The 7687-nt window shown below is 43.1% G+C and overlaps 1 long non-coding RNA gene across 2 annotated transcripts; it reads right to left on the minus strand.

The window, feature by feature from the left end:
• Positions 1-2732: 2732 nt before the first annotated feature.
• LOC120690311 lies at positions 2733-4967 on the minus strand. 2 transcript variants are annotated; one of them, XR_005681701.1, is made up of 2 exons: positions 3338-4967; positions 2733-3026 (listed from the first exon to the last, which is right to left on the minus strand). It is a non-coding gene; the product is annotated as an uncharacterized LOC120690311 (long non-coding RNA). The 2 variants fall into 2 exon arrangements; XR_005681700.1 differs by having other exon boundaries at positions 2749-3026; positions 3600-4962.
• Positions 4968-7687: the final 2720 nt, after the last annotated feature.

Raw genomic sequence — 7687 nt, forward strand, 5'->3', positions numbered from 1 at the left:
AAACAAACAGACTGCACACTCAACCCTTCAGCGTACAACCCGAACAATCCCTAACCTAGGGGTCTCGCTCCTCGACCTGCCACCCCTCTGCATCCCGGCGGATGAACTTGACACAACAGGGGCAGAAGTCAACGTCCGGGTGTCCTGTAATAAAAAGTGGTGGCAACAAACCCTGAGTATTCTAATACTCAGCAAGGCTTACCCGACCAGTGGGTATAACTTAGCCCACATAACTAGACATGCAAGGCTTTTGGCTGCTGGTTATTTTTGCAGAAAAAGGCTCTAGAAGTGAGTCCTTAATTTCCCTCTTTTAGCTCCAAATTCTATATTCATAAATCATTAACTATTATTTGCACCTGCTAAGCAATCATAACAACATGGAGTAATAATTCCTGGTAGACCTTACTACTCATCACTTAAAATCCATATAGTATCACTACGATGTGGTGCTGTGATCAAGGTGCTCATATCCGAGATGCGACGTACGGCGGATCGATCCGATTTAACCTTGCAAGGTGGACCTAACCAACACGGCGCGTATAGGCCCCGTCGGACCCCACACATCAACCATTCCCCTCCCCACCTCGAACTACAGGACCGCCCCACCATCATATGGTCAGCCGAGCTCAACGTGAGACCACCAAAAATAAACATGCATCCCCATTTCTCCGCGACTACTCGACTACCCCAGGAGGTGAGTTGAAGTCTTGTACTTTCGAAGCAAAGCAGTACTAGGCTTACCGGTTTCGACTACCTCCTACTCCCGGCATGCGGTTAGTACAATTCAAACTCGATCACAGGGCCAGGCAACGAACGGTCCTTAACCGATACAGGCGGGGCTAACCTCTCCCCGCCCGGTCTCCAACTTCCTTTCCTTCTTTATCTAATTTAACATTCCGTAATTTTTGATTGACTAAATGCCCTATATCTCGCGAGTGACCCGAAAATCACTCGACTTCTACCGAGTTCTCTTAAGCATAGCATTTCTACCGTCTTCTATATACTAGTATAACTCGAGGAAACCTAGGGATCATGCAACTAGGGTTCCAAACAATTCCTGAACCTAATGCACAAGTAATAGAAACATAATTATAGGTGTCATAATTTGAAATAAAAGGATGTGCACCGGGGCTTGCCTTGCGCCTGCTGCTCAACACTGGGGTGAGTGGGGCCTTGGGCCGACTCCCCGCGAACCTCCTCCTGCGGGGCTGGCCCCTGCGGCTCCTGTGGCTCCGCAACCACTGCGTATACGGCTCCCTCGGCAGCAGCGTCTACACGTATGCAATGACATGAGAATGTATGCAAATACGATATGCAACAACAATTCTTGAAATGCCCAAATAGAAACACTACAAATTTACCCAATTCTACACCCAACAGTTCTATTAAAACCCGGAATATCCGGATTCATACCCGGAGTATCCGGATTCCGAAATCCGGAGTTTCCGGGCCTATACCCGGAGTTTCGCCCGGAGTGTCCCAAACCCGGAGTATCCGGGCCTATACCCGGAGTTTCGCCCGGAGTTTTCAAAACCCGGAGTTTCCGGGCTTATACCCGGAGTCTCCGGGCTTGACAGCATTTTCGCCCCAAAACTGGAATCTTGATTTGTGGCAAAACCACCCCACCAAATTTGAAACCCTCTTGAATCCTAGTTGAAGGATGCATATAGAGATGATTGACCAAAGGAAATTACCTAGAACATCCTAAAACAACCAAATCGGCGAGCCCTAGCTTTTAGTACCTTGAACTAGTCCCTCTTGCAAGAACTCGAAAACGATGTCGCCCCAAGGTGGAATACTTGTAGAAGATGATTCCCCCACGCCGAATGAAGCTCCCTTGGCCTTGGAACTAAGTTGAAATGGAAGATTTCGGAATCTAGAGCTTAGGGGAGAGGGAGAGCTAGTGAGGGAGGTGAGGGGGAGAGAGGTAACGGGAGGGAGTGAGAGTGAGGGAGAGAGAGAGTGATAGTTTCCATTTAATTGATTGTGGGGTCCAGATGTCCAAATTATGGAAATAGAAACTCCACACCCGGAGTATCCGGGCCAATGGCCGGAGTATCCGGGTGTTACACAACCTGCCGCTGCCGCTAACTCTTCCGAGGCACGAGAGGCCGCTGCTCCTCTCGCGGCAGTGACGGCCTGACGGGATCGGTTGTCTGCCTGCTCAACTTCAGATCTAGTCTAGCTACCTAAAAGCGAGACGCGAGTACGCGATTTGTTTGGCGCACGTACGGTAATCTTTGCGTTTACATCCGATTCGACCACATGCACTAGTACAGAACAGACATTTAGTAACACCAATATGTGTTATTATAGATTAAGAAAAGTGTTACTAAGCTCAACAGTAACACAATTGATATACGTTCCTAGTCTCAATGTTACTACATTAAGGTCTATTGGAGCACAATATATGTGTTCTTGTTTGCGAGAATATGTGTTACAACCAAGTTTTAGTAACACATTTTTTGTGTTCTTCTACATAAAGAAATGTGTTACACCATTCTGTAACACTTGTGAGTGTGTTCCTATGTGTGCCAATGTGTTACTGTAAAAAAATAACATGGACCGATATGCACTAGGAACACTATTTTGGCTGTAGCAACATTGATAGTGGTATGCTAGTAACACTTCTTTTATCTGTAAGAACGGAATTACACTGGCTCCTAGTAACACTATTAATCTATAATAACACAATGGTTGTAACCACCAAAACATTTTAATTAATATAAGCATTAGAGAATGAATTGCTTATATTAATGAATTAAATTTGGAGAAGCATCCCATATCACATTATTCAAACAATTAGAAGCAATATCTTTGGCGTACACCGAATTGTATCAATAAATATGACTAACTCCTAGCACTCCATAATTTGTAGTGTCAATGCATATACAAACATATCTGTACAACAAAGTGGCTTCATAATCTGACATATATAACTACTATCTTTTCCATGAAGTCCTTTGCCTCTTGATCCCCATGTACAGCAAACAACAAAAGATAAGCAAAAATTGGGATTGTGGCACCTGCAGGCAAGGGAAAATTCCATCATGAGCTCATAGAAAGTATGATCATTTTAGTACATAAAAATGGGTTCACTATACATTGGTTAAATTAGAGAAAGTAATAAAGTCCTAAAAGCATAAGTTATAGTATAAAATAATAGACTTCAAAGGCTGCTATAATTTTGCATTGTCCTAGTACCTAGTGAGTCCAGAATAATCTAGATGATGCCGAAAGCAAATTATTCGACTTTATTCTAGACCATACACCTATAATTGCAAGGCACAATGCAAATAGCTATGTTAACGAAATAATGAGTGGTAAAGAAAATCACCTTTAGGCCTCGTGTAGTCAACCAAATAATGATCTGACAACCTAAAGTTGGCAATGCTAGCATAGCACTAGGGTAGAGACTAGAAAGATGTTGATGGAACTATAACATGAAAGCAAATAAATAATCATTTTTACTATTAAATTAAGCACCCTTGGTTAAATAGTAATAAACCGCCATCTTGCAGTCTATGATTGATCAATATATGATATGTAGTAATAGCAAGATGGGTCTCAAATATTAACAAGGTTCAACAGAAGATTACCTGTTTCTTAAGGCTGTTGAACACAGTTAGCTAGTCTCAAGGCAGAGCACAGACTAGTAGTATGAATGTGAGGTAGCTAGGGCACAAAGGTTATAAGATCCTGATGCAATGGCAGCAGAAATAATATATGAGGCGAGCTTGGTTCAACTGTGTGTCACATCTTAATTTACAAAAGATATGAATTAAATCCTAGTGGCCTATCAACAATGAAAGCAGCAGAGACAATCAAACAAGTTTAGACTGGATCAGTGATGGCATATAATTAAGTTACGAAATAGCCTATGTAAGATTGACTGAACATATGCATTAGAAAAGGGTACCAAATTTTCAGACATGGCATCAGTTCAGCTTCAAACAACACAGACTGATTATGGTACAATAAGACTAAAAGCAGCAATATATATCTCGCAGATAGTATTCATAGCGAACTAGTAACAATAGAACTATTGTTTGGTCAAGAAGGGAGCTATACTAAGCAGTAAGAAAAATAAGGTGGTATATACACGACTTTCGAAGCCTGCATTATGGACCATATAGTCAATGCGCATTTGAAAAGAGTGCCTCTGCCATATATACCACTTTTTCAGAGATTCTTCATCAGCCAATAAATCCTAAAACTCTAAACATTTATCAGTACAAACTCATCTGAAGGATTCCAACCAAAATGAATCAGTTCCAACAGAAAAAATGAACAACTTGATCCTGACATATCAATTTTACTAGATCCGATCCATCCATGCACAATGATCAATTTTGCAGATTTTGGTACAATAAATGGAAAGAATAGAATCGATTTACTCAAAATTGGCCAGAAGCTCCATGGGGCAGGTAACCACGAGTTAGGGGCAGTGGCACGACCTGTCGATGTAGTTAGACGCTCGTGCGGTCGTGTCGGCCGCCGGCATCGCTGTGCAGGAGGCCGGGGATGTCGATTGACGAGGCGGAGCGTAGATCCTTGCTTATCTTGTTCCTGGCATCCTCCAGTGCTCCTCCCTCGCTGTTGCAATGCTCCGCTCATAAACCTCTAGCGCCGCGGCCGGGGACGACGCCGAAATTGCTAGGGGTTGAGCCACCCATCGAAACCGCCGTCGTGGTGGCCGGGCTGGGCGAGGGCACGGATCTGAGAGAGGGAGTGGAGATACTTGCCAGCGGTAGAGGAGAAACAACCAAGCAAGCATCGACACGCGGTGCAGGGATTGGGATCCGGCGCAGTCCGGATGAGATGGTTGACGGCATGGAATGAGGACTGTGGAGCGAGGTCGGCCGGCCCTCGGCGATACAATTTCTGTGGCCGTCGCCCGGCGGTTTTCGATTTGATGTTGTGTTGCGTACAAAGTTTTAACTAAAATGAGGTCATGGAATTGACAAAAACGCTGAAGTGCTGCAATGGTTCTAGGGTTGTACTGCTGTGGCTCTAAGTCAAGGTTCGATTCCCTGTGTTTAAGATTTTTTTTGCTCGTTTTTATTTTGCTCCAGCGGTAGAAATAGGTTGAACTTCCAGATTTATAATATTTGTGTTACTATATGACAGCTCTATGTGACATATTTTACACCTTCTAGTGAAGTGTTTAAAAAACTACTATTTTTATAATATTTTAGTTGTAACACTAATTTTGTGTTACTATAATTGTTGTCCGTAAGACAATTTTATAAAGCAAGCTCAATGTGTTACAAGTTTCATGTGTAACGCATAGTTTTGTGTTCCAACAAAGTTCTTTGTAACACATCAATGGATATGTTAGAGTGTGTTACCGTATCAATGTTTTGTAGTAGTGATGGCTTCTCATTCTCATGTTCAACTTGATGCAAGCAGAAAAACAAGATGCTATTGCTACCTCATCAATCACACTCGTCTAATTCATTCAGACTTCAGAGTGTCCTTGGTTTGCTTTGCAGGACACAAAACAAAAAAATTTCGTTCGAAACGGCCAGCGCCCCGGCAGACTACTACAAAAAGAAAATTATTGAGTGCCCATGTCATTTTCGCCAAACTTGGACTCATCCATCGGCCTAACTATTTGACATTAGCAAACAGGTGGGGGCCTAACAACAACGTTAACAAAAGCTGCAGTTTCTTTTTTTTTTTCAGATGCCACCATTCTGAATCGCCCCGCAACTTGCTTGCCATCGAGTGGATAAATATCTGCTTGGCTGCTTTGCTTTATATATAGTAGTGTATGCTACTAATGAGCATCAGTGGACATGAAGCTTTTCACCCGATCCAAATGCAGATAAGCATCAAGCTTTTCTAAGCTCGGCATAGATAAGTTTCCCCTCCGTTCAAAAGCTAAACAACAAGAACAAAAACCAACGCTGTATATAAACTGAATGTCATCAAAAGCAACAATATAGTAGGACGGATAACAATTGAGAGCAAGGATAAGCATGGTTGCAATATAGTAGGACGGATAACAATTGAGAGCAAGGATAAGCATGGTTGCACGACATGATCTATCAAAAAAAAAAAAAAAAACTCTACCCGGTGGGTGTCAAACGAACCCCATCGTTTTTTCATTAAGAGGAAGCCTAACTGGCTAACCGGGTAGAGAAACCCCCCCGAACCCTGGCCCATGCCCGAGAGGGCCAAGTCTTGCGGCGAGCACAGCGAGGGTTTTTTTTTCTCCCAGCAACATGAAATTTGCTTCTGATGAGATTCGAACCCAGGACCTGCTAGGAGCGCGACGCTACCGGACCGGACTAGCCATCTCAACCGCCCGGCCTTTCGCTGCACGACATGATCTATCAGCAAGCAGCAGGAGCAATTGAGATCAAGGATATGGATGACAAGGATAAGCATTTTATTTATTTATTTATTAAAAAACTGCGATGCGACAGAGGGGCGCGTATCAAATAACGCTCCGTGCCAACCGGCTGAAGCCTGAAGCTGAAGGATCGAATTGTCAATAGAGGTAAGGATGCAGCTATAGAAAAACAATGGCATACGCACCAAACTGGCAACCTTCTTGGTCCTTTCAGCTGAAGCAAGCAATTGGACTTTCAGTAAGGAGAGAACCATTTAACAATGGTAGCCTTTCTAAAACGGAGTGCCACGAGAGTTGATGCAATGATAGTCTATTGAGCTGAGAAGGCCAGAAAAGGACACCTTGTCCTACCTGAACAGCATCTCTCAAATTGTTTACTCACCTGCAAGCTGCAACACAAAGACACGAAGGAATTGAGTTGGGTGCGCGTCAAGTGTCTGAAGATTGCGGAAGACCGTTGATTACAGCTAGCAAGCACAGAGGTTCAAATTCTTCTCTAGATAGTTCAGTCTCCAAATTGTAAAAGAGAATCAGTTCGACATGGGGCGAGCTGTAAGAGATGCACAAGTGTTCTTGATCCATGTGTTTGTAATTAGTTCTACTGTTTTCTTGATTCATGACTGCCAAAGAACAGGTGTGAAGCTAAAACCGAGTAAAACATAGCATCCCAAGGCCCCTATCTTGATGGTTAAGCAGCATTCATGGTCACTCCACTTTGGTAGAGATATTTTGGGTGAACAGCCCACAAATGCACAACCGCATGTCTTTCATTGCTTGCCACCACTACCAACCACCAAAAGTATGATACAGATGTTTCCTTTGCATTTCTAGTATATTTGCTTTCGTGAACTGTATGTAAACTGATATTTCACAGCTGCCGTGAGATGCTGTTGGACTACACATGATGTTCATCGGGGAGGGAGCGCACGCAGGCGTTGGTGCGCCCCTCGCCCACCCAATTTATTTCCTGGCATATGAAGTGCTCAAAAGAAGTTGATCAGCAACCAACTGCATTGGCTTTGATGCCATAATACAATAGTTATTTCTACAAAACATAAATAAAATAACAAACACTGTTGGAATAATCTTCCAGTTGGAACAGTGGAACTGGACCAGTTTTAGACCAAGTACAAACTAGGAACTCCATACGCTGGAAATCAACCAAATTTTGCAATACAAAAGCACCACTGAAAATGTCATTTCACGAGATATAAGCAAATCTAGGGAGTAGGGGCCAAAGTTAACCTGAAGAACCAAAAGAAATCATGAAAAAAAAAGCTAGAACTTGTAGTTTAAGATAATACAGCACCAAGCACCCTCGATGGC

This window comes from Panicum virgatum, chromosome 9N, assembly GCF_016808335.1.
Source record: "Panicum virgatum strain AP13 chromosome 9N, P.virgatum_v5, whole genome shotgun sequence".
Taxonomy (NCBI): Eukaryota; Viridiplantae; Streptophyta; class Magnoliopsida; order Poales; family Poaceae; genus Panicum; species Panicum virgatum.